The 19,185-nt window shown below is 37.5% G+C and overlaps 1 protein-coding gene across 4 annotated transcripts in view; it reads right to left on the bottom strand.

Moving 5' to 3' along the window:
• Nucleotides 1-19,185, bottom strand: part of ITSN2 (intersectin 2) — a 126,751-nt gene that overhangs the window by 98,239 nt on the left and 9,327 nt on the right. The window lies entirely within an intron of this gene.

Consider the following 19,185-nt stretch of genomic DNA (forward strand, 5'->3'; position numbering starts at 1 on the left):
TTAATAATACAGCAAGGGCAGATCACAGCTTAGCGCACCTGCTAAGCACTAGGAATGCCTGGCCCCTTCAGCTCACACTTCCAACAGCAAACAGTGCAGAGCTTTGGCTGCTGCTGAACAGGCAGAATTTACAGCTGGGGAAGAGCAGAAGATTTTGTTGGGTAACGGTGCTGCCTTTAAAATAAAAGCATTTAACAGAAAATCAGTCATATTTAATGGTAAATACCGAATAAAGAACCTTTGGCATTAAACCAATTTTGTAGAAACTAATTTGCGAAAGAGGAGGGTTGCTACAACCAGCCAAGAATTTATTCCGGAGAAATCAACTCTATAAATTAAGTGTACAATAACATGGGAAGTCATAATACTCTTCTCCTTCAAAAAATAAACCCCCCAAAAAACAAAAAAAACCTCGAGCAAGAAAAATATCCAAAATAAATGTAGCATAGCTGTTTAATTCAGTTCTACAGGTTTATAAAAATGGACTAAAAGTAACTATTAAAACATGTATGTTTATTTACACATAACAAATGTACTAAGGAAATATTCTGCACTAGGAAGAGAAGGGAATTTGGAAATTAACAGCTCTGGGTTCAAATCTCAACTTTATTTTTCTAGCTGTGATCACGAGTTATTTAATCTTACAGAGTCTCAGATTTCTCATCTGTAAAAATAATTGGCATGTGTTTATATTTTTTTAAGTGTTAAACATAACCCAGTACACCGCCTGACACATTGTGGGTGTTTTTAAAATGACTTAAAAATGGTTTCCTGGGTGTCCAGGAAGGAAGAATACAATATAACTTTGAACCCTGAATTCATCATCTTATTACAAATAAATTCAAAATTTGTTCCAGGAAATCTTGAGGGCAGGACCAATTAGGGAGAGTGAAGACCTAGCAAATTCAGTAATGCACTTAATTAAAACCATGGTTTATAACATTGTAGGAAAACACTACTTTATTAAGACTGCTCAGTAACTCATCTATCTAACCAAATCATTCAAATATTAGTATTTTTAGAAGCCTGAGGAAAAATGTTTGCACAAGCCATCTGAATAAAGAAGGCAAAAAGAGGTGTGCATCGTGGTGGAAGGTGTCCTGAGAGGAGCTGGTTGACTAGCTGCCAAGAAGTGTTACAAGGCACCATAGCCCAGTGAATGCATGGTGCTCAAGGGAAAGATGACAGTACCTGTATAACCACAAAGGCAGTCACACTAACAAAACAGTGGTATATAAAATCCAGTTTATTAATATGCAATGAGTTTTAGTCTTCTGACTCCTAACTTTTCTGTATGTTGCCACGATATACCATCCTCCCTCTCAGAGTGCACACTCTTTTTCTCTAGATGCTAGTATGCTTCACTGCAATGGAACTTGGAACCTTTAATCTTTTTAGGTAGGAGGAAACTTTACTCATGTACAAGTTGGTTTTCTTCCCTCTTTTCTCAAAGGTAATGTGAACTCTAGGTTTGGAGTTGCTTACCATACAGAAAAAGATTATCTAAACTGTGGTGGGGTGGTCAAGAACTCCTAAAGGAGGTACTGTGTTGAGCTTCACAGGTGAGTAAGAATTAGTTTTAGCTGTAAAGTTAAGAATTTTGGACTTGAACCTATGTCTGACAAGTCTTAACAGGTTTTAAGGAGGGATAGAGTCCTATTTCACTTAAGACAGTCAATTGTGAAGAAAAGGCTGCAGCAGGAAGAGAGGGGAAGGGAGGAGCGGGAATATACCAGAGGACCAACAAAGTGTTTACAATAGATAGAACTTCTATGAGACGAGACCATGGACTCCCAGAATTATAGTTTGTGACTGGATGAAGCGTGGTGTCAGGAGCTAAATAAAGTCAACAGAAGGAAGTTTCATAAATCAAGTTTTGACTACAACATCTCCAGATATAGAAATTCTACAAATAAGTAGAACACTTTCACTTCCCCAATTTTAAATTATCACAAGTAATGTTAAACCAAAATAAGCCAAATCTTGCAAAGAAACTATTGATAGATACACAGTAGCTAGGGCCCCTATTTTTATTAAGTCTCTGTGAGAAAATTTTTATATGTGGCAGAAATCCTCCAAAAGCATTACCTACGATGCATTTTATAACTGCATAAAAATGGAAAATAAAAAAAGGAAAAGCACAGGCTTACAAAAGACAAAGAAGGTATAGGATCCCATAGCCATGAAGCCTTAATCAGTTAGATCTAGGTGTAAAAGTTTATAGATCATCTATCTAGGACATCTGGCGAGTCATCATGTACTCTGAATATAACAGATGCTCAATAATCACAAGTATAATCCTGAAATAAAACCAAAAAGTGAATCAAATAATGTGAAGGGCAAGGAGGGCAGGCAAATCCCCTTAGGGAAGCGAAAGGTACTGGTATTACAGAATATTCTTCACCTGGTACATGGGGGTTAACCACCTGTGCATGCAGGTATCACATTATTATATGTATGTATATAACATCTGATTGACTGTGGTAAAATCTGAATACAGTGGCATCATTTGCTGGAACCAATAAGCTTTTTTTTTTAACTTTATATATGCTATATTCAGGAATTTTAATACAAAATATCATGTTTGCCCAACTATATATAGATTGTTCAGATGACATCTTTTAAAGTTATATATGTGTGTATATATATTTCAGATTATTTTCTTTTAATAGTTTATTATAAGATATTGAACATATATATACACTAAATCCTTGCTGCTTATCTTTTTTATGTATAGCAGTTTATATCTGTTAATCCCATACTCCTGATTTATCCCTACCTCCTCCCTTTCCACTTTGGTAACTGAAAGTTTGCTTTCTGTGTCTGTGAGTCTATTTGTTTTTTATATAGATTTATTTGTGTTATTTTTTTAGATTCCACATATAAGTGATATCATACAGTGTTTGCCTTTCTCTGCCTGACTGACTTCACTTAGTATAATATTCTCCAGGTCCATCCACAGAATCATTAAGCTTCTAAAGCCTACTATTTCATATTTGTTAGGTTTATACTAATTCTCTCTGACCTGTGTAGAATAATTACTGCATAATCTATATTTGCAGAGAAATAGTAATTAAAACTTTGAAAAATGCAACAAATACATTTGATTTTTTAAAATCTTGTGTATGCTTTTATTTTTTATTTTTAATTATTTATTTTACAATATTGTATTCGTTTTGCCATACATTGACTTGAATCCGCCATGAGTGTACATGTGTTCCCCATCCTGAACCCCCCCTCCCACCTCCCTCCCCATCCCCTCCCTCTGGGTCATCCCAGTGCACCAGCCCCAAGCACCCTGTATCATGCATCAAACCGGGACTGGTGATTCGTTTCACATATGATATTTTACATATCTCAATGCCATTCTCCCATATCATCCCGACCTCGCCCTCTCCCACAGAGTCCAAAAGACTGTTCAATACATCTGTGTCTCTTTGCTGTCTCGCATACAGGGTTATCGTTACCTTCTTTCTAAATTCCATATACATGCGTTAGTATACTGTATTGGTGCTTTTCTTTCTGGCTTACTTCACTCTGTATAATAGGCTCCAGTTTCATCCACCTCATTAGAACTGATTCAAATGTATTCTTTTTTAATGTCTGAGTAATACTCCATTGTGTATATGTACCACAGCTTTCTTATCCATTCATCTGCTGATGGGCATCTAGGTTGCTTCCATGTCCTGGCTATTATAAACAGTGCTGCGATGAACACTAGGGTACACATGACTCTTTCGATTCTGGTTTCCTCAGTGTGTATGCCCAGCAGTGGGATTGCTGGGTCACATGGCAGTTCTATTTCCAGTTTTTTAAGGAATCTCCACACTGTTCTCCATAGTGACTGTACTAGTTTGCATTCCCACCAACAGTGCAAGAGGGTTCCCTTTTCTCCACACCCTCTCCAGCATTTATAAAAAATCAACAGTTTTACTTTTTGTAATCATAGTAGTTACCATTTACTAAATGCTTACTACAAATTCAGTATACTTTATTATCTATTTCTCATGCTCAACAGTCATTGAGAATCTAAAATATTTCAGGTTCTGTACAAGGAGCCTCACACATAGGAGTTTCTTTACTAGGTGCCAGCCAGACAAAGCTAGGCACCTTTGATAATACTGGCAAACCTCACAACATCCCTGCAGGACAGATGATACTGTGCCCATTTCACACATGAAGAAATGGGATGATTAAATTACTTGCCAAAATTCAGTTAAGAGATGTAGCCAGTAAGTGATGAAACCTGTTTAGTTCTAAAGTCCATGAACTTTCCATGGACTTCATCTGCCTTTTCCTCTCTTAAATGGGTATAATAATTAATGCTGGGTGGGTCACAGGTTCCTGCACGTACCAGATCAACTCATTCTTGCTACATTTACAATAAAAGAAAGAAGAAAAACAAGCCAGCCAGAGACGCCTTCTAACACTCAGGCCTACATCAATCACATGCATAAACTAGGGAATGCTTATTATTTCTTCCCTCTTGGTATAACCCTTTGAGAGGAAGAAAGGGTGATCAGCGTCTCCCCAGTTACAGGCCTGATGTCTGCTTCAGGCATGTATGACTGAAGTCAGCATCCAATAAACATCACTCTCTACTCTTCAAAACGGGTAACATGTAATGATGGGCAATCTTGGCAGTTTGCATCTATCATATAATTTGAACACTGTGTTAATTATCAATGGTTTCAGAATATTTACGTGCAGATTTTCCTGCTCATAGTAAGTGGAGAACTGGCATTGTTTCCTTTTTAGAAACCAAGAAAATGTGTGGCAGATAACAGACATAATGCAAAAACCACTGCTTCAGTTTAACATAATCCAAACACCATTTGGAGTATGTGGGAAATATATATTCATACTAAAGCAGAGAAAAGCAGAAATACTTGAATAGGAGTAGGCAATCCGTCTTCTTCAAAGGGTCAATAAGACACAGAAGAAAAAAAAATTATAGCCATTATAAGTAAAAAGTAGTTCAATTAAGGTTGGACTTGTTTAAAAGCACAGAATTATAGAAGGAAACAATTACAGTAATTAGTGTAAAACCCTCAATTTGCAAGACGAAAAAACGAGAAGACTTCCATGAGCTCATATAGCTAGTCAGTAGCAAAACTGGTCCCAGACAGCACCTTTCTTATGTCCAATGCTTTGTTTTTAAGCATCCCAATTTGCCTGATTCTATCACCTCGGATACTTTCTAGTTCTAAGATTCCCAGGCCTATCCCTGGGAAATTGTGACTTAGTAAGTGGGTCATTACATGAATCAGGGCATGAACCTCCTAAAATGGTCTTCCTGACTTCCACAGAGCTGCTAGTTCCCACCCCACCCCGACAACAACCACTAATGCCCTTCTCCTGCTTAAACTCCCCTACTGATTACAAGTTAAAGTCCAAACTTCATAGAATGAAATATGGCACCCTTCAAAATCCCACCCCAATCTACTTTATCACATTCACCGCTAGACACGTCCCCTAGATTCAGATGTCCTAACTATACCAACCTTTCCTTTATCAGAGGGGCTTTTTTCACTCTCCTATTCCTCTGTTAAAAAGCTGTTCCCCTCTGTCACATTCACCACACTTCTCATTCTTCAACCCCCAACTCGTATGTCACCTCTTCTTTGGAAGATTTCTGTCCTCAGGCAGTCAGTCATCATCTCTTAGGTATGCTCATAACACCTGTTCATCCCACGGTAACTTAATCATACTGTATCCCAATTTCACGTTTGCTTGTTTCACTTGTTCTGGACAGAGACCTTTTTTTATTTACCTCTATGCTTACTGCCTAAACCAGATCTCCCAGAGAGAATGCTCAATAACTATTTGCTAAACAAATAAACTGGGTAAATGAATAAGATGGTTGAGATACGGAAAAAAATAAAAAAGCAAGGGAGGCATGGAGAAGATTAATACTGAATTGAAAACATATACAGAAGAGAAACTGGTAAGAAGGCAAAAAGCGGTTTCAAACTACTTCCCTGAAACCCTACAGGCATCAGAGCTATGGATCTTAGACAAAACTATCCTTTGTAATATGGACCTTCTGTAATTTTTCTTCTGCTTGTATGTATACTTTTAGAGATAAAGGTTTACTTCCCATTGAATTCTAAAGGCTTTTTATTGGAATGAAGAGAAAGCCTTGGGTTTCTCAACTATACTTTGAATCATGTTGATTAGTATAGATTTGACTGAAGGTCTGACATTCAAAAGCAAGATCATCAAGTTCCTGAAGGCATATCATATAATCTTTCTCTAGTGCCTCCTCCACTTCACGTGCTACATACATAAAAGGGAACTCTATAAACTTGCTGATTAGTTGGGGAAAATGTTCTTTCCACATCTGATTTGCAAGGAGATCAAGGTCAGTTCCATGCAAGAATGATTAGAGCAAAATACCTACTTCTTTATAGTTCCTGCAGTAAGATGAAATTTACAGGGTATATAAATTCTCCACACCTGTTCCCCATCTATTCACTCATTCTTTCTTTCATCCATATATTTATTCATTCAAATATGAACAATGAACTATAATAAAAGGATATGAAGAATGCTATGAGAATCAAGAAGATAGAACTAACACTACTTGGGAGGTAAATCAAAGTACCGTACATATCACAAAGAAAGCAATTTTTGTATAAGAATTATCTAGGGGACTCCCTGGCAGTCCAGTGGTTAGGATTCCAGGCTTTCACTGCTGAGATCCTCAATTCATTGTAAGATACTGCAAGCCGCACAGTGCAGCCAACACACACACACACACACACACACACACACACACACACACAGAATTATCTAACATGAGGTCAGTGTTAAAGTAAGTGGGTTTAATGGTGCCCTCATAGTAAAATACATTGTACAGGTCTGTTGCTAGGCACTATTACAAAGAAAGGAGATGTATTTGAATCTAAGAGAAGGACTTGCTAAAGAAGGAAAGAACACAGCCAGTAAAAGAGCAGAGCCTTTCCGACTCAGAGAGTATATATAATCTGAGAGTGATGTGATTTCAAAGAACTCATTCTTGAAACTCAATAGTTTCAAATCATGCACCTTAGAGTTCTAGAAATTTCAAGGAGATACAGCAGAGCTGCTGAAGATACCAATTTTAATGAAAGCAGCTCTGTTTTTTGTGTTTTACATATTGAGGTTTCTCTATATTATCTCATGATTAAAAAAAAGAGTTAAACACATACCGAATTCCATTCCCTTTATTTAGAAACAATTAAAAAGAGGTCAAAGACATGAAGTAACTTGCCAAGATCTCAACTTAAGGAACAAAGTATGTCATGTTATTGATTTTGAACTTCACTACACAAGTCACAGAGAGTCAATATTTAAAACATAGCATATAGGACGTTCCTGGTGGTCCAGGGGTTAAGACTCTGTGATTCCAATGCAAGGGGTACAGCTTTGATACCTGGTCAGGGAACTGAGATCCTGCATGCTGCAGCCTCTCAAACAAACAAAACACAGTATGTATCCAACCTAGAGACCCAGATTTGGTAGTCCCAGGGATTGGGAAGTTGTTGCCATGTCCATGAAGGACATTATCCAGGGTAAGCCTATATAAGAAACAAGAGAAGAACCTGGTCTTTTAAGGGCAGAGAGAAAGAATTCTGACAAATAATACATAAACTGAACTGCATTTGAATATCTTGAGGCAGGGACATTGTCCCTAGTATAGTCCAGATGGTGAAAATCTGAACTTGTGTAGAGGCAGAAGAGACAGGATTTTCTGATCAGCTAATGTGGATGATGAAAGAAAAGCATCACAGATGAGTTTCTACCTTGAGCAACTGCAAAGTGATAATATTAACCAACAGAAGCTCTGAGAAAACAGGGATCTGGATAATAAATTTGTGAGGTAAGCAACAAAATGTTCCATTTTGAGCACATCTAATCTGAAACACCTGCAAAGACACTTAGGTGGAACATGTTAGAAACAGTTAAGAATTCTGTTTAAGACAGAAACCCAGTTTTGGTAGTCATTAAGGCTTGGGAGTAGTTGTCAACATGTCAGTGAATGACATTACCCATAAAAAGTATGTACAGGAAACAGGAGAAGATCAATCAAAACAGAGGCTGAGAAAAAGGAGAGAAATTGGGATACAGAAATAAGAGTTTCAAGAGGATGATGGTCATACTGCCAAATGTCACATAAGTCAAAACTAAGCCATTAGTTTTGGCAATCTCTTGTGAAGACAGTTCCAGGATGGTAAGCTGACTGTTAAAGGCAAGCTGAAGCAATAATCTGGAGGTGAAGTGTAGGTGACTCAACAAGTATGTGTTGTTACAAGAAGGGAGAAAAAGGGTAGGAGGAGAGATAAGCTTTAGGAAAGAATAGAGGTTATAAGTCTTTACTTTTTAGACAGGAGAACAAAACCACTTTAAGAAGAAGGAGAGATTTAATTTTGAAAAGGGAAAAGGAAAGGAGGTTACCTAACAAGTCTGGGTCCAGAGAAAGTGGAAGTTGACAGCTCTAGAGTACAAAGTTAGAATCTGGGACAGAATAAAAAACAGGAAAAGCGGTAAGGATGAATGTACCTAAGTTGGAAGCAGAGGAAAAAAGAAGTTGAGAAAAGGAGAAAGTACAGCTTTTCTTTGTAACTTTTTATCTTTCCTTCAGGCCTAGACAATAATAGTCCAAAGAGTCAGACTGAAAACAGTCTCTTATATCCCAGGCCCCCCAGGAGCCCAAACACAAATTTCTCTCCTCTACAGCCCAAAAGAAGAGAGGGTCACATGCAAATCAGTTCCCAAGAATCAACCAGGCACATGCATTTCAGATTGTGTTTAAATTAGTTTATGCCTTATACATAAAAATATGTGTCAAATGAATGAATATGGGGAAAAAATTTTCTGGGCAGAGGTAACAGTACATGCAAAAGCAGAGAGAAGAGCGTGGTCTGGGAAAATAAGCAGCAGCTTATTCACATGATATACTGAAGAGCTAAGAGCAATGCAAGGAACTGTAACAAGAGCTGTAATAGTGCTGCACCAATTCTTAGCTAATATGAACTACAAAAATGATCCCTGAAAGCACAGTCTTAATAATACCCAGCTAATACAAGTGTAAATCGGCACCCTCTTTCTGGAAAGGAATTTGGAAATGCATTTATATCCTGCCTTATCACAAAAGCCCCCACAAAAATACAAAACACATTTAAGTAAAAAATAGATTACTAGGGACTTCCCTAGCAATCTAGTGGTTAAGACTTTGCCTTCCAATGCAGAGGGTGTGGGTCTGATACCTGGCTGGGGAGCTAAGATCCCACATGCATTGTGGCCAAAAACCAAAACATCAAACAGAAATTATACTGTAACAAATTCAATAAAGACTTTAAAAAATTAATTTTAAAAAATCAACTACTAAATGAAGGCATACAGAAAATAAGTGAGCACAGTACTTCAAACTTCTGTATATGTTTGACATTTTTCACAATAAAAGTGGAAAAAGAAAACTAGCTTTTGACTTTTGAGCATCTGACTTGACCACTGGCTCTCCTCATTCACTGTTGTCCCCTACAATCACCAGAGTAATTCCTTGACTGCTCAGTATCTACTCTCCAGCATTATTCCCATAAGAATTCCTGGTGATGTCAATGTTCTCACAGATCATCCTGCCCACAGACTGGCTTCTAAGTAAGTCTTTGACGTGCTGGCATGCTGCAGCCATGGGGTAGCAAATAGTTGGACACGACTTAGAGACTGAACATAGCAACTGAACAACAAGAAGTCTTTGACCTCTTGTGTTCCAAAAATTTTATCCTCCATCTAAGGCAGCAACTTCCACGTCACACCCCAGGCCTTGTTATTACCAGTAAATGCCCTCTTCTGTAATCCATTTCAAGTCTCCCATGCCCCTTACACCAGCACCATTCCAAAAGCTGAATCTCTCCAGTTGCCTAACGCCAACAATTCTTTGACCCTACTTGGACCTACAAACTATTGATCTTCTCACCTTTTAACTGTCCCTCAATGTTCCTTATATCCTTACACCCTTCCTCATGTCCTAATATCCCTCCTTGCCCAAATTAAATATCACAGCTCACCATTATAAGCAGTTTGCTGTAAACATCCTCAGCTTCCCTCTCCCCCTACATACTACACATCTGGCAAAATACCAGTCTTTTGTAAATCCAACTCTCTAGTTATTACATGACTATATAAATGCTGCCTGGTCTCACTTTAAATTCCTGACCACTAACTCCAGTGTACCCCACGTCCTGCCTGACAAGTCCACATTTCCCTAGTTCATCTGCTCCCCTACTCTCTTAGAAGACTACTTCACACTCTGCCCTTTCAGTCTCCCAGACTTACATGTTACAAACACTTTTTATCCAATTTGTTGTTATACCAACTTTGTTCTTTTTATCAATCTTTTCCTTTATGACCACTGAGTATGCTCTCATGCTAAGAAAGGTCTGTCTCATATGAGAAACTGCCCAAATTTTCTTCTAGTACCTGTACATTTAAAAATTTTTATATATTTGATTTATTCAGAATTTTTTATTTTGGAATGGAATGACAGATATAAGTCTAAATTATTTTCTCCACTTTTCCACCACTAATGATGTCTACCACTTCTTCTGAGACCATTTATGAAATAATTTAGCTTTTACTAATTAGTGTAAAATGCATCTCTCCTCTTATACACTAAGTTTACTCATAGCCTGTGTTTATTTCTGTTCAGTGGGTCTTCCTGTGTACTCCTATCTTAGGGTTCTAACTACCATAGTGTTAGAATATGCAAATCCCTCTCTACTCACTGTCCTATTTTTTCATAATTTTTGAGACTGTTCTCAGATGTGTATTTTTTGCATCCTTCAGTAGAGTCCTAGTCTTGTCTCATTTACTTCTAGGTACTTAATGGTTACAGTAAACGTGATATACTAACATATATTTTTGGTATACAAGAAACATATTCATTTTGACAAATTACGTTGCAATGTACACATCTGGTTCACTTGCCTACTTGGTCCATGGTTGTCTGTCTTGTGACAAAAACACCAAATCCCAACAGAGGGACATTATAATATACCTAACCAGTACCCTTCAAGACAGAGTCATCAGAAACAAGTAAAGTTTGAGTAACAGTCACAACTAAGAGTAACAACAATCAAGAGGAGCCTAGGGAGCCATGACAATTAAATGTACTATAGTATGGGATCCTGGTACAGAAAAAGGTCATCAGGTAAAAACTAAGGGAAAGTAAGTAAAGCATGGACATTAGTTAATAATAATGTGCCAACACTGGTTAATTAATTACAATAAGTGTACTGTATTAACATGTTGTTAATAATAGGTAGAAGGGTGTATGGGAAACTCTGTACTATCTGCTCAATTTTCCTATGAATTTTAAATTATCCGAAAAAAAAAATGCATCAATTTTTTAAAGAAGGCAAATATCACAGAAGTAGAAGGTTTAAGGTAAAGTTTGTACCTTTAAATTTGACAACATTCATCCAAAACAAAATGCCCACCTGGCCCATTTGTAAGAATTTATCTTAAGAAAATAATCCAAAGGAGGAAAATAGAATGCAAAGATATGTATCATAGAGTCATCAACAGCAGAAAAAATACAAATAAGGTAATTTATCTAACGAAGAAAGGAACAAGAAAATAAGGTTATATTCACTTAGAATAAAATGCATCTATTCACAAATGATAATTTCAAGGTTATAGTAGATAGTCAATGTTTATGATACAATGGAAATTTTTTTAAAATATAAAATTCTGGAATAGGATGCAAATATTCAAAATTGTGAATTTATGTATATAAACAGAAGTTCAAACTCCAACACTCACTTGTTTTTCTTGGAGGTTGGTGGATGGGGCTGAAAATTCCAATACTCTAATTCTCTAAGTCTTTCTGGTTATCTAGCCTTACGCTGTGGAGAAGGCAATGGCACCCCACTCCAGTACTCTTGCCTGGAAAATCCCATGGATGCAGGAGCCTAGTAGGCTGTAGTCCATGGGGTCACTAAGAGTAGGACACGACTGAGAGACTTCACTTTCACTTTTCACTTTCATGCATTGGAGAAGGAAATGGCAACCCACTCCAGTGTTCTTGCCTGGAGAATCCCAGGGACGGGGGAGCCTGGTGGGCTGCCGTCTATGGGGTCGCACAGAGTCAGACACGACCGAAACGACTTAGCAGCAGCAGCAGCCTTACACTGAGGCTATCCAGAGGTGCCACTCTTAAGTCACCTCATTAACATAAGCTCAGGTATGATGGAAAGCAACTTTCCTATCACTCAGGGAATTTCAAAGGTTTTAGGAGCTCTGTGCCAGGAACCAGACCAAATATACTTGTATTATACTATAACCATACTTTAACCCTATAGCCAATATCATCCAGAACCTCACCTTGTCAATTTCTCTTTTTCTTTTCCCCCTGACAATTTCTTAGTCTATTATAAACAATATTAAGTAACAAGTCTGTTTTATCAAAAACATTTAACTGAAATTGCCAGTCTCATATCTCAAATCCAACCATGCTGCATATGATGGTAAAACAGCAGAGAAGAAGTATACTCCTCCAGCCACACTGTCCTGCAGAGGCCTTGAGAACCCAATATCCAAGCTGATGCCACAACACCCGAGCAAGGCCTGCATGGGAAGAGCTTTCACCAGCTACTGGTACTTTCCAATTTCAATCAAAACACAAACAGAACAAGAGAGTAAAGGAAAAAGAAATTAGAAGTCAATGGGTAGAAAAGCATTCATTTTCTTATTCTATCAAACCATTTTTTAAAAATACCAATTCATTTCAAGTAAAGCATGCAATCAGGGCAGCAAAAATAACACCTTGAATAAAGAGCAATCCAATCATACAAGAAAGTAAATATAAAATAATAAATATTACTTTAATAATAAAATAGAAAATAGTAATAATAAATGTGCAGTGAGGACTTTCAAGGCAAACTCAAAGTACTGACAGGGACAAAAAATTATCAGGAAAGAATAAAAGAGAGCTATTCTAACATGGAATGAGTCACCCTTTTAAAAGATGTGTATCCAGAAAATATCTATCACTGAGAAGCGACACATAACCGAAGCAAGATCTCACTTCCCCCAAATATCCCAAATCTCAAATTTACAAATTCTCTTCATCCATCTGAATTCTTTAATTTTGAGGGCCATGGACTTCTTTTTTAAAAAAGAAATTTGGCAAACCCAGTTTCTCTCTCTGGAAAAAACACAAATGCACAAAATGTGGTGAACAATTTCAAAGCTTTCAGACTTTCAAAGCCAGTTTGGGAAGTGCATGTACTCCATAGTTAAAACTCTTAATTATAACATACATTAATTTCCACTTTAAAAATGTATTAGAGTGGAATACTAGAGTGGGAAAGAAACCTTCCAATTATGTAAGCCATTCATTCTCAAACTATTCTAACTATTGCCTACCTATGTGGAACAGGAAAGAGATTCAACCTACCTATGTGCTCCTATTTTTCAGTAGAAAAATAACTCTATGATGAAGTTATAGCAATGAAATAGTTATACAAATGGTCAACAAAATTAAAACAACATAATTCTGTGACTGCAATCAATTCAAGAATAGCAGAAATGGAACCAAGTCAAACTCAAGACAACCCAATGATACACTGAAACAGCATCCACTGTTGTGGGAGTGCATAGTAGGAATTTTTCAATTCAACCTGATGCTGCCAAAGTTTTGTAGAGTTAACAGATTTCTTAGAAAAAAACTGAATTAGGACACTCAGTAAGCTCTAGAAATTGGTTAGTTTTAATACATAAATACTAAATTTCAGTAATCCTTAATAACTCAGATTTTAAGTAGCCCACAGAATTGAGGAAATTATTTGCATTTTAGTTCCATTCATTAGAAAAAGGTTTCTGACCTATGTCTTGAAAGACACTGGGAAGCAGGAACAGAATCCAATAGTTTTCAACCACTGTGACTGTGCTTACCAATAGTATAAAATCTGTTGTTTACTCGCTAAGTTGTTTCAGACTCTTTTGTGACCCATGGACTATATAGCCCATCAGGCTCCACTGCCCATGGAATTTTCCAAGCAAGAAATACAAGAGTGAGTTGTCATTTCCTTCTCCAGGGGATCTGATCTCCTACTAAACTGGATCCCTCATACCTTGCTGGTGGGAAAGTAAAACTATTTAGCTGCTTTGGAAAACAATTTGGCAGTTCCTCAAAATGTTAAGCATAGGTTACCATAAAACCCAGCAATTCCACCTTCAGATATGAACCCAAGAGAAATGAAAATATAAACCTATGTCCATATAAAAACTTGTATACAAATGCTCACAACAGTACTGTTCATAATAGCTCAAAAGTGGAAACAACCTAAATGACCATCAACTGATGAATGGATAAACAAAATGTGGTATACCCATACAATGGAATATTTGACCATAAAAAGAAATGAATTACTGACACATGGTACAATATGGATGCACTTTAAAAACAAACATTACAGTAAGTAAAAGAAGTCAGTAACAAAAGACCATGTATTCTATGTCTCATTTATATGAAATGTCCAGAAGAGGCAAATTCACAGAGGCAAATTCATGGGTTAGTGGTTACCTGATGCTGGGAGGGATTGGGGGCAGGAGGAGAAGGGGAGGACAGAGGATGAGATGGCTGGATGGCATCACCGACTCGATGCACATGAGTTTGAGTGAACTCCAGGAGTTGGTGATGAACAGGGAGGCCTGGCGTGCTGCGATTCATGGGGTCGCAAAGAGTCGGACACGACTGAGCAAATTAACTGAACTGAACTGAGAGCTGGGAAACGGAGAAGGCAATGGCACCCCACTCCAGTACTCTTGCCTGGAAAATCCCATGGATGGAGGAGCCTGGTAGGCTGCAGTCCATGGGGTCGCTAAGAGTTGGACACAACTGAGCGACTTCACTTTCACTTTTCACTTTCCTCCATTGGAGAAGAAAATGGCACCCACTCCAGTGTTCTTGCCTGGAGAATCCCAGGGACGGGGGAGCCTGGTGGGTTGCCGTCTATGGGATCGCACAGAGTCGGACACGACTGAAGCGACTTAGCAGCAGCAGCAGCAGAGCTGGGAAATGGAGAGAGGATGCTAATGGGCATAGGGGGTTCTTTGGGACAAATAAAGTAACCTAAAATTAGTGATGATGCTTGTGCAATTCTGTGATTGTAATAAAAATAACAGAATTGTAAACTTTGAAAGGGTGAATTTTATAGTATATGAATTATATCTTGATAAAACTGATATTTTCAAAAAGTATTTAATTTTCTCCACATGGCATATAAGATATTTTAGGGTTTATCCTCTGCCTACATTTCCAGTGTTAGAATACCTTCCCCCTCCACCTCTATGCCATCTTATTCTTATTACCCCTCTCTCTGAATCTGTGACACTTCTCAGTGATACTTCCACTTAAAAACCTTCTTTTGCCACATCCTCATTTTATTTTGTATATATCTCCAATAAACTACATACCACCAAATACTGTAACCTTTATTTTCATGCCTGCCCATCTCTATCAGACTGGGAGTTCCTGTGAATGTCTCATCTTCATATACCTAGTGCTCAGCCATAGGGTGGGTACTAAAATATCCTTTAATACAAAAGCTTTGACACTGAGAGATTAGCATCCTTTCAACTGCACTGAGGACAAGCAAGCTGACAATCTGGAAGTTGAACTTTGAAAGCAGATTAACCAATTCGAGTTCTAATCCCAGTGTAGTTACTTTTAGTTTAGGAGACTTGCACATGACATAGCTTCAGTTTTCTAACTTATAAATGTGATTGATGGCACCTAAATGCCAGGCTCTTTTAAGGCTCAGGTATCATGTCTGTAAAACAGCTGGCACACTGATGGTGCTCATAAATGATGGCTGTTACTACTATTACTTCATCTTCATTTTCAACTATTAAGAATTGGCTTAATTTCACTGAATTGGTATGACAACTGCAGTTGTACCAATTACTAATAAAAAGGAGATGTTTTTCTTACAAATATTGATTACATTTGAGTAAAAGGTGATTATTATTTCTACTAAGAGGTTTAGGGCCCCAAATACACAAAGCATGTTGAGACTCAAAAGCTTCAAAAAGAGAACTGCTCTACACAAATTTAGTTCTCAGTTCTAGTTCTGCAACTTAACATCTTCAGTTTAAGGTGTCTGAATATAAGCTGTGAACTTGGACTTCTATAAATGTTAAGTTTAGTCCACAAAGAATCGACCAATAGGGCAAAAAAAGAACAGAAATGGTAAACTAATAACTGAAGTAGCTAGTGCTCCGATAATGAAGATCTAAATTAGACCAATTTTAGAAGAATTAGTCAACAAGTCTGAACAAGACAATTCACCCACATGAAAGGGGAAAAAATACCTAAGAATAGCTTGTGACTCAGCCTGCACTGCTGTAAGGGGTGGGCTGGTGGGAGCTGGCTAGTTGGTCTATCCTCTTCCGTCTCATATTAGGACTAAATATTAAAGCAAAACTATTTACTTGACTTGATTAAGAAGTATAGAAGGAGAGGACTTTCCTGGTGGTCCAATGGTTGAAGATCTACCTTCCAGGGCAGGGGACATGAGTTCGATCCCTGGTCGGGGAGGCAAGACCCCACATTCTATGGGGCAACCAAGCCTGTGGGCCACAGCTAAGACCCCACACGGTCAAAAAAATAAGTAAATATTCTAAAAAATAGTACAGAGGGAAAAAATTCAGGTAGATGCTTTACCTTCAAGTAAAATATCACCTCCCTAAAACAAAGATAACTAAGTCCTGAAGCTATTATTTATGCAAAAGAAATAGTAAAGATTCGTCCATACAAATATTTTTAGACTTCTGCTGAATACAAAATTAAAAGATATACAGTTGGAGAAAAAGCAGAACAAATATGATAGTTATCATGTTTAATGTACATAGAACTACTTAGATAATGAAAACACTAAGACTTTAAATAGACAATTTCCAAAGAGGAAATAAAACTGGCTAATAGATGTTAACATTACTAATCAATCGAGAAAATGCAAATTTTTATTTTGTTTCTCCTTATAGACTTACTTTAAAAAAAAAAAAAACAGACCCTAGGGCTAGCAGTATTCAGGGCTAGCAAAGGTGAGAAGAGAGGAGGGTTACAGACATACTCATGGGGGTACAAACCATCAGAGCTCTTCAGAAGGTAGTGTGAAAATATACAGCAAGAATCCTAATAAAATTCTTATCCTGTAAGTCAATGATTTCATTTCTGGAAATCTGTCACAAGGAAACAATAATAAATGTGGGAAGTGCTTTACTTACAGTGACATTTACTGCAGCTATTATTAGTTACTAGAGAAAAATTGGAAACGATATGAGTATCCAATAAGGGGAGAACACACTGAGCCAAGTATTATGCTGCCACTTCAGTCAAATTCATAGTGATATGTGAATTATATATCTAGATAGATCTGATCTAGATATATATAGATCGATCTAGATATATATAGGTAGACAGATCTATCTAGATATATATAGGTAGATAAATTGATCTATCTAAACATACAGATATATCTATATCTAGATAGATACCTCAATAACTTTTTTAAAAAATTTCAGGAAGATTATGTAATAATCTGGAAACTGTTTATGCTTTTATAATTTATCAGTTCAGTCTCTTAGTCATGTCTGACTCTTTGCAACCCCACAGACTGCAGCACGCCAGGCTTCCCTGTGTATCACCAACTCCCAGAGCTTGCTTAAACTCATGTTCATTGAGTCAGTGATGCCATTCAACCATCTCATCCACTGTCATCCCCTTCTCCTCCTGCCTTCAATCTTTCCCAGCATCAGGGTCTTTTCCAATGAGCCAGTTCTTTGCATGAGGCGGCCAAAGTACTGGAGTTTCAGCTTCAGAATCAGTCCTTCCAATGAATATTCAGGACTGATTTCCTTTAGGATGGACTGGTTGGATCTCCTTGCAGTCCAAGGGACTCTCCAGAGTCTTCTCCAACACCACAGTTCAAAAGCATCAATTCTTCGGTGCTCAGCTTTCTTTATAGTCCAACTGTCACATCCATACATGACTACTGGAAAAACCATAGCCTTGACTAGACGGATCTTTGTTGGCAATGTCTCTGCTTTTTAACATGCTGTCTGTGTTTGTTATAGCTTTTCTTCCAAGGAGCAAGTGTCTTTTAATTTCATGGCTGCAGTCACCATCTGCAGTGATTTAGGAGAACAAGAAAAAAAAGTCTCTCACTTTTTCCACTGTTTCCCCATCTATTTGCTATGAAGTGATGGGACTGGATGCCATGATCTTCTTTTTTGAATGCTGAGTTTTAAGCCAGTTTTTTCACTCTCCTCTTTCACTTTCATCAAGAGGCTCTTCAGTTCCTCTTCACTTTGTGCCATAAGGGTGGTGTCATCTGTATATGTGAGGTTATTGATATTTCTCCCAGCAATTTTGATTCCAGTTTGTACTTCATCCAGCCCAGCATGTCACATGATGTACTCTGCATATAAAATTTGCCAACATCCACTGGAATTTATAATTTATAACATACTATAAATATGTATTTATCATTATTAAAAAGAATAGCTAACAATCACTGAATACTTACCAAACACCAAGCCTGACACTCAGGTCTATACTTGCCACTGTTATTGAAACATCATTGATACCATCATCATCATGTATCTGAGATGGGCCTAGAAGTCTGAGGCCCAGGGCCACTCACCCATTGTGAGGCTAGGCCAAGATAAAAGTCATATTTTAAAGGAGGTCTCAGTGTAAACATTTTCATAGGCCCCTTGAGAATGTTAAAAAAAATTTTTGAAGTTGAATTTTAATTATTTCAGAAAAGAAAGGTACAGTAACCTGACCTACCTCCTCTCTCCAAGCACAGGCCAGAGGAGCACCCCTCGATGACCTAACCAAAGGACAGGCCTGATTATTACTGTTACATTTATTGAAAAGTCATTATGAGATGGTCACACTGAACACATATTATTTCTTCATCCTCACAAAAACTCTAGGAATAAATATTTTATGAAACTGCCACTTTTTAAAGAAAAGACAACTAAGGCTTACTGAGACAGTTATACTCACAAAGCTAATAAAAGGCTAAGCTGTAACTAAAACCCCAGATAGCACAAGCCATGTTCCTAACTACAGTGCTGTATTGTAAAACATGTACAAAAATACGTACGTAAAAACAAAGAGCAAAA

The sequence above is a fragment of the Bos mutus genome, chromosome 11 (assembly GCF_027580195.1).
Source record: "Bos mutus isolate GX-2022 chromosome 11, NWIPB_WYAK_1.1, whole genome shotgun sequence".
Taxonomy (NCBI): domain Eukaryota; kingdom Metazoa; phylum Chordata; class Mammalia; order Artiodactyla; family Bovidae; genus Bos; species Bos mutus.